This window comes from Ahaetulla prasina, chromosome 12 (genome assembly GCF_028640845.1).
Source record: "Ahaetulla prasina isolate Xishuangbanna chromosome 12, ASM2864084v1, whole genome shotgun sequence".
In the NCBI taxonomy this organism is placed as follows: Eukaryota; Metazoa; Chordata; class Lepidosauria; order Squamata; family Colubridae; genus Ahaetulla; species Ahaetulla prasina.
In genome coordinates, this window is record NC_080550.1 from 28,541,856 (window position 1) to 28,551,437 (window position 9,582).

The following is a 9,582-nucleotide window of genomic DNA, read 5'->3' on the forward strand; positions in this document are numbered from 1 at the left end:
TTTCACTTCTCATCCAAGAGAGCTGAAGAAGCTTCTTGGATGAGAAGTGAAATGTCTTCCAAGAAAAACCAGAAAGTCCAGTAACAGTTGCCTCTTGAAAAAACACCTTTGGGAGTCCCAGGATAATGTTGCAAGGTCCAATCTGGGTCAGTCTTCTCAGCTTTTGGACCCGTGCTGGAGCCCAATGGTGGGTTTCTACCAGTTCACCATGGTTTGGGTGAACCAGTAGCAGTGGTGGCAGGAGGCTCCGCCCACCCCATCTGGACATCATCATGGATGCTCTGCACATGCGCAGAAGCTCCGCCTGCAAGCAAAGCATGCTCACAGTTCTGAACCGGTAGCGAAGGTCAGTGAAACCAACTACTGCTGGAGCCCATCTTCAGGGAACTTCTGGAATATGAGCTATTCTAGGCTTCATATTTATGGGGTGCCTTCCTATTGGTTGATTGGTGTGTTGATGGCTGTTGTTTCCTTGCACTGCCAAGCCCTCGGCTTCTAGGAACCTGATCAGCTGGTGGTAAATCAGCCCTCCAATTGACTGGAGGGGACCTTGGAGGTCTTCTAATCCAGCCCCCTGGTCAAGCGCAGGAGAATCTCTATCATTTCAGATAAGTGGTTGTCTAGTCCCGCGATGGCAAACCTATGGCATGCGTGTCACAGATAGCACGCGGAGCCATCTCTGCGGGCTCCACCACACATACACGCGCACCTCCCATTGGCCAGCTAATTTTGGGTCTCTGGGAGATACGCGTACATGCGCGGGGGGGTGGGGGAAAGTCATGCATCCATGCGCGGGGGCAGCGGGCACAGCAACCCCCTCCCAAGCCAGTGTTTGATTCCAGGAGGCTTCAGGGAGCCTGCTAGACCCAAAATGGGGCTCAGGGGGGTTGCGCACGCATGCTTGGGGGGAGGGGGAAGTGTGGTGGTTGCGCATGCATGCATGGGGGGCAGGGGAGCACAGGGGGTCACGCACACATGCACAGGTGGTACGCGCGGGGGGGGTCATTGCATTATGGGCATGGGCACGAAAACACGCACTATTGCGCATGCGCTTTCAGTACCCAAGGAAAAAAAGGTTAGCCATCACTGGTCTAATCTCTTCTTAAATGGATGGAAACTAATCAAGGAATTAAGCAGAAACATCCTGACAGTGAGAACAATCAACCAGTGGGACAACTTGCCTTCAGAAGTTGTGGTTGCTCCAACACTGGAAGTTTTTAAGAAGAGATTGGACAACTATTTGTCAGAGATGATGTAAGGTCACCTGCCTGAGCTAGGGGTTGGACTAGAAGACCTCCAAGTTCCCTTCCAACTCTGTTATTCTGAAATAATTGGAGAATTCTACTCAGTTCAAAGTTCACCTGATTAAGACAATAGCTGTGACTCGTGGGAAACAGCAGATGGTTATGTTCAGCAAAGGCATTCAAAATATCCAAGACCATTATTAGAAGGGTATATCTCTAACAGATGGTGGGACTCTGAACGTAACACGATCTCATATTCTTGTTTGACTTATTATCATTTATTTCATGTCTAAAGTCTCTTCCAGTAATGAAACTATTTTTGTCCAATCCAGAAAATGTTCAGCAAGTGAATGGCAGCTCAAATCTCTGGAGAAACCAAAAGCAAAAAAAGCAAATTACCCTTATCAATAAAAAAGCTTCAATCAAAAAAAAAATCCCTCTGGAGAAGAAACAAAAAGGGCTACGTAGCAAACTTCAAAAATCACTACAGAAATATTTGCAACCAAATAAAAACTGAATGCACCATTTACCACACCAAACAAGAAGAAGACCTTCTATGCACAAATTCCAATCGTGCTTTTTATAATTTTGTGAACAATAAACTTAAAGAATCAAGATCCATCCCACCACTAAAAGAATCTAACGGCAAAGAATGTAATGACAATACAATTAAAGCAAACCTCTTTAACACATTCTTTGGCTCAGTCTTTGTTAACAGTGATGGCTCATATCCGACATTCCCCAATCGTACCAACAATGAGTACAACGACTTAACACATATAGACTTCACAGAAGATAATGTTGAAAAAGCTCTTCACAAACTGAAACCATCTTTATCTATTGGGCCTGATGGTCTATGTGCAAGGTTCTTGGACCAATGCTCTTCATACTATACATAAATGATCTCTGTGACCTTATCTCAAGTTATTGTGTTCTCTTTGCTGATGATGTCAAACTATTTAACACCACCAACAATACTACTACCCTTCAAAAAGACCTTGATTATCTAACCGCTTGGTCTAAAACTTGGCAACTCCATATCTCAACCAGCAAATGCTCAGTCTTACATATTGGAAAAAAGAACCCAAGCACTAAGTACAAGCTTGATGGATATTACCTTACAGATGACCCTCACCCTGTTAAAGACCTTGGAGTTTTCATATCAAATGATCTAAGTGCCAAAGCCCACTGCAACTACATAGCAAAAAAGGCTCTAAGAGTTGTAAACTTAATTTTGCGTAGCTTCTTTTCCAAAAACTCTACACTACTAACCAGAGCATACAAAACATTTGCTAGACCTATTCTTGAACAGCTCACCTGTATTCACCTGTATTTAAATTTCTAGGTTCTATCATATCGCAAGATCTAAAATGGACAGCCAACATCAAAAACATAATTAAAAAAGGACAACAAAGAATGTTCTTTCTGCGACAACTCAGTAAGCTCAAACTGCCCAAGGAGCTGCTGATTCAGTTCTACAGAGGAATTATTGAGTCTGTCATTTGCATCTCTACAACTGTCTGGTTCGGTTCTGCAACCCAACAAGAAAAACACAGACTTCAGAGGATAATTAGAACTGCAGAAAAAATAATTGCTACCAACCTGCCTTCCATTGAGGACCTGTATACTGCACGAATCAAGAAGAGGGCCGTGAAAATATTTACAGACCCCTCGCAACCTGGATATAAACTGTTTCAACTCCTACCCTCAAAACGACGCTATAGAGCACTGCACACCAGAACAACTAGACTCAAGAACAGTTTTTTCCTGAAGGCCATCACTCTGCTAAACAAATAATTCCATCAACACTGTCAAACTATTTACTGAATCTGCACTACTATTAATCTTCTCATAGTTCCCATCACCAATCTCTTTCCACTTATGACTGTATGACTGTAACTTGTTGCTGGCAATCCTTATGATTTATATTGATATACTGACCATCAATTGTGTTGTAAATGTTGTACCTTGATGAACGTATCTTTTCTTTTATGTACACTGAGAGCATATGCACCAAGACAAATTCCTTCTGTGTCCAATCACATTTGGCCAATAAAAATTCTATTCTATTCTGTCTGGAACCCATACCACATCTCTGACATTAATAACACATCCAGAAATATTTTACAAGAAGAGTTCTCCGCTCCACTGAAAACAACAAAATACCTTATGCCACCAGACTTGAAATCCTGGGATTAGAAAACTTAGAACTCCGCCAACTCCGACAAGACCTGTGTTTAACACACAGAATCATCTATTGCAATGTCCTTCCTGTTAAAGACTACTTCAGCTTCAATCACAATAATACAAGAGCAAACGATAGATTTAAACTTAATGTTAACCACTTCAATCTTGATTGCAAAAAATATGACTTTTGTAACAGAGTTGTTAATGCTTGGAACACACTACCTGACTCTGTGGTTTCTTCTCAAAATCCCAAAAGCTTTAACCAAAAACTGTCTACTATTGACCTCACCCCATTCCTAAGAGGACTATAAGGGGTGTGCATAAGAGCACAAAAGGGCCTACCATTCCTGTCCTATTGTTTCCTTTCATTGTATCAGATTGATATAGTTGTTGCATACTTTTGCTCATATATATGCTTGTGTGATGTGTTGTTGTTTTATGTTGATGCTTGTGTATACTGTTGTGACAAAATAAAAAAAAGAAATAGCAGACACCTTGATAGGCCGTGTGACCCCGTAACAAAGAAGGAATTGTGATGTGCAAAACTGATTGTAGGGAGATCTGATGCCAGGAAGGTTGTTCAAAGCTGAAACGATCAAGAAACTCAACAATTAAAAAGCTGACGGTGTCTAAAGCCACTAAAGCAAATTCAGCTCTGAAACCAGAAGCTACATTGAATCACAAAAATCACACACTAAAAAACAAACTTTATTTCTTTATTCATATAAGTTAAAGGATTGTCCATCTCTGAATGGAAGAGATTCTGGATGGTCTTCAACAAAACTAAAATGCAGGTAACCCTTGACTTACAACCACAATCAAGGCCAAAATTTAGGTTGCTAAGCTAGATGGTTTTTAAGTGTGTTTTGCCCCATTTTACGACCTTCCTTGCCACCGTTAAGTGAATCCCTAGAGTGGAATTAAGGAGAAACTTCCTAACAGTGAGGACAATTAACCAGTGGAATAGCTTGGCTTCAGAAATCGTAGGTGATTCATCACTGGAGGTTTCTAAGAAACTAGGCAGCCATTTATCTGAAATGCTAGAGGTTCTTCTGCTTGAGCAGGGGACTGGACTAGAGGACCTCCAAGGTCCCTTCCAGCTCATTCTATTCTATTCTATTCTATTCTATTCTATTCTATTCTATTCTATTCTATTCTATTCTATTCTATTCTATTCTATTCTATTCCTGCCCAGGCAAAAAAACCCTACACCATTTCAGTATATCATATCTCATATATATCATATCTCATAATAAAAAATAAATTTAAAAAACCAAGCTCAGTGGCAGACTAAGCCAATCAAAGAATAAAGTTGACTAGCCTTAATCTTGGTTAGGTTCTTTTGAGATCTAGCAGGTTGAGGGACACCATCACACTGGGTCATTCCACAGGTGATCCCTAGCTTTCCTCCCCATGATATCTCAAATGTTATCAAGAGGTTTATCAATATCCCATCCCTATTAACTTGGGAAGGAAGAGGCCCCTTGGGTCATGACATCAGCTGTCCCCTATGAGATCATAATTCTGTGATATCACAGCCCTGGGACAGAGATATAAAGGCAAAAGGGATGAGAGGGGACCTGTGGAGAGTTGAGGAGAGGAGAGTGTAGGATAGTTGATTTGATTTGTGTTGAGCGGAGCGGAGCGGAGCGGAGCAGAACGGAGTGGAGGAGCAAAGAGCAGAAAAAAGTGGAGTGGATGATATAAAAGTGGAGTGGATGATATAAAAGCGGAAAGAACAAAGCAGAGGAGAGAAGACACAAGTAGAACAGAGCAGAGTGGAGGAGCAGATAAGAGCTGAGTGGAGGAGATAAGAACAGAGCAGAGCGCAACTGAGTGGAGGATATAAAAGCAGAGCAGTGGTGAGTGGAGGAGACACAAGTGGAGCAGAACGAAGTGGAGTGGAGGAGATAAAAGCAAAGCAGAGCGAAGTGGATTGGAGGGGATAAGAGCAGAGCAGAGTGAAGCGAATTGAAGGAGATAAAACTGCTCTGGAGGTCAGAAACGGCCCATTTGCCGACTTCTGGTGGGACCGGAAGTGCCGTTTTTCGCCCTCCAGAGCCTTTCTAGGAAGCTGGTGAGGCGAAAATGACCTTTCCCACCCCCAGAGGCCCTTTATTATTTATTTATTTATTTTATTTAATCATATTTATATACCGCCCTATCTCCCGAAGGACTCAGGGCGGTTCACAGGCGCTTAAAAACATATAAATACAGAATAAAAACAATTAAAAAACTTATTTCAAAGCCCGTTAATTAAAATATACAGATAAAACCCAATTAAAACCCAGAAATTTAAAATCTAGCTCAGTCCTGCACAATTAAATAAGTATGTTTTAAGCCCGCGGCGAAGGTCCGAAGGTCCGGAAGCTGACGGAGTCCGGGGGGTAGTTCGTTCCAAAGGGTGGGAGCCCCCACAGAGAAGGCCCTTCCCCTGGGCGTCGCCAAACGACATTGCCTCGCTGACGGCACCCTGAGGAGACCCTCTCTGTGAGAGCGCACGGGTCGGTGAGAGGTATTCGGTAGCAGTATTTGTATATTATATACAAAGTTGACTTTGTATATAATATACAAATGGATGAAGACTATTGCTTGACATAGTGTAAGCCGCCCTGAGTCTTCGGAGAAGGGCGGGATATAAATGCAAATTTTTTTTAAAAAGCTTTTATTATAGGGTGAGTGGAGCCCTCCCTGCCTTTATCTTTAAGAAAACAAAGGAGAATCAAATTTGAGATGTTTTCTCCCCTTAAATTTCTGCCTGGTCTCAGATTTTGTTTAGCTGACTGTTGTGTAGGTTGCAGTCTGTTATTCTAGGTTCTCACAACACATCACACTTCCTTAATAGAAAATCAGTTTGGTGTGGAGGTTAAAGGCTAGAAACAAGGAAGCATCACTTTTAGTCTTTCCTTAGCCTTGATGCCAGCTGGGTGATCTTGGTCAGTCACACGCCCTCCCAGACTCCTAGGAAGCAAAAACGGCAAACCATTTCCAAAATATTCCTGACCAAAAGAATTTCTTGTGGGGGCTACTGCAGGCAGTTGCCAGGAGTCCAAAGTACCAAAACAAACAAATTTTTAAAAATCCCCCAAAATGTCCGTAATAGATTGTGGGAATGTGGTAGACATAACAGATCTTGATTTCAGCAAAGTGTTTGACAAAGCACCCAATGATCAAGCTTGCTAAATGAAGACAGGACAGTATGACGATTAAACAGATATATCTGAAGAGATGCTCAGTCATCCAGCTCATGGGTGCCCCAAAGGTGCTTTTTCAAAAGGCAACTGGACTTTGTTTTTCCCTGAGGAGGTTTCTCTTCTCACCCAATAAGCTTCTTCAGTTCTGATTAGCAGACATGAAGAAGTTCTTGGATGAGAAGTGAAACATCTTCAAGGAAAAACAAAGTCTAGTTGCCTTTTGAAAAAGCACCTTTGGAACAATTAAACAGATACCTACTTGGATTGATGAGCATGTTCAAAGTGCTCATTAATAGTATATCTAGTGGAGAGCCATTCTCACTGAACGGTGGAGGATGGAAGGATGGAAGGATTTCTATTCCTGTCGTCATCATGTCGACATTACTGTCTTTAGCAGTAACGACCAGATGACTGCAAGGAAGGTAAATCTTTCCACCCTCCACCATTCAGCCAGTACTGAAGAAGCTTCTTGGATGAGAAGTGAAAGGTCTTCAAGGAAAAAGAAAATCCACTTGCCTTTTTCAAAAGTATCTTTGGGGCAACCATGACCTGGATGATTGACCATCTCCATGGACATTGAACTGGGAATAGGGGTGCTCTGAACTTGTCTGTTCTCCTGCAAACTTCAAGAAACTTCTGCACGGCAGCCACCAACCACCCCAAGAACCCAACAGTTCAGCATTGAGCTACATCCATTTTCTGCTATTGGAGGGACTAACCTGTTTCTCTTCCTTTGTAGGACGACATCGAATTGAGGAATACCTCAATCACTATTTTCGGTCTGCTCCTGGAAGGACTGAAGGAGATACGTAACAGTAATGTGACCGAAAACATCCTGAACAGCCTTGTTCCCCTATTCATCCAACTGTCAAATGATCGGACAAAAGAGGTGAGTTGAAGGGCTGAGTAACCTGAGCTCCCGGTCTCTTCATGCTCCCTTCTCAGTCAGACCACTCTTTACCCTCATCTTCACTCAGAGCAACGTGGTTGTACCACGTGGACACTCTGGAGAATGCAAAGAGGTTCTGGACAATCCTGAAGTTGTTTTCTTGCAGACCTTTCATGACCCAACTAGGTGACAGCATCTCCTTCTTCCTCCCTCGGCCAGTTCTCCAGGAACACCCTCAACTCCTGTGTCTCCTTCATGAACTGGGGGGACGTTCCTAGCAACTTGTTTGATTATGAAATGTATACCAGTCTCCATACATCCGCTTCGTGGTTGTAAGTAGGAGCGAAGCTGGCTTCTTTTCTTCCAGATTAGAGTATACGAATCATTTATTTATTTTTGTCCTGCCTTTCTTATTTTTATAAATAACTCAAGCGGTTGTCTTTTGAAGAGCATTTGACGACCGTCTCCAGGAGAGCTTTTTATCAGGTTCGCCTGATCTGCCAGTTGCGTCCCTTCCTGGACCGGGATGCCCTATGCACGGTCACTCATGCTCTCGTTACTTCTCGCTTGGACTATTGCAATGCTCTCTACATGGGGCTCCCCTTGAAGAGCACTCGGAGACTCCAGCTAGTCCAGAATGCGGCTGCGCAGGTTATTGAGGGAGCAGTTCGGAGCTCCCACGTAACTCCTATCCTGCGCAGACTGCACTGGCTGCCTGTTGTCTTCCGGGTGCGCTTCAAGATATTGGTTACCACCTTCAAAGCGCTTCATGGCTTAGGACCGGGATACCTACGGGACCGTCTACTGCCGTCTTCTATCTCCCAGCGACAGGTGTGTTCTCACAGAGAGGGACTCCTTAGGGTGCCGTCAGCCAAACAATGTCGACTTGCGGCCCCCAGGGGGAGGGCCTTCTCTGTGGAGGCCCCTACCCTGTGGAATGAGCTTTCCCCTGAACTTCGACAACTGCCTGACCTTAGGACCTTTCACCGCGAACTTAAAACCTATTTATTTCATATGGCTGGACTGGCTTGATTTTTTAAAAAAGAAAAATTTTAATTTGATTTAAATGGGTTTTAAATTCCTGTAATTTTATAGGGTGTAATTTTATCTTAAATTTTTGGCCAATTGAATAAGTTTTTTAAGGGTTGTTTTTAATATTGTATGTGTTTTGTTTCTTGTATTTTATTTGGTTGTTCACCGCCCTGAGTCCTTCGGGAGAAGGGCGATATACAAATTAAATTTATTACTATTATTATTATTATTATTATTATTATTATTATTATTATTATTATTATTAAGATGGTGGCCATCCCTAATACTTCTTCTTCTCCTCTGATTTTCTTCACAACAACCCTGTGAGGTGGGTTGCACTGAGAGAGAGGGACTACACCAAAGTCACCCAGCTGGCCATCATGACTAAGGAGGGACTATAACTCACAATTCCCTGGTGATTGACCCAAAGTCACCCAGTCAGCTTGCATGCCTAAGGGGGGACTGGAACTCTCAAAGTCACCCAGCTCACTATCATTAGACTTTGTGACATACCCAATCCCTGTATCCATCCCGTAAAGTCCCAAAGCGACTCTTTCAAGTGGAAACCAATGAATTGCGTGTTTTTTTTCTTGAATCAGTTGATTTAGCCTTCTCTGCTAACCAACGTTTTCTTTTTATGTGCCTAGGCTGCTGCGCGCAATACATGAAACTGGATGTGGTGACTTCCAAACAACTGGAAGAAGTTTTCCTGGGTGAGATTCAAAAGTTCCCTCACTTGAAGCGGTGATTTTTTTCTCCAGAAGCTCAGTCGCTGATCAGGGTTAGTTCTCCCGGTCGATCCTGGAAATCATTTGTTTTCTGGATTTGTTTCAGGTCTCCTGAATATGCAAGCTGATTGCAAAGCCTCGGTGGTTCAGGCTGCAGCTGACTCAGTGGAAGAACTCTTTCGGCAGTGGGGCCATCGGATCAAGCCGGGTCTTCTTAGGAGTCAACTCTCCAAAATCATCAGGACGATCTCTGAGCCCAAGCAATAATAATTTCATAGTTTGATATATTGTCATGGCACCTCATAGAA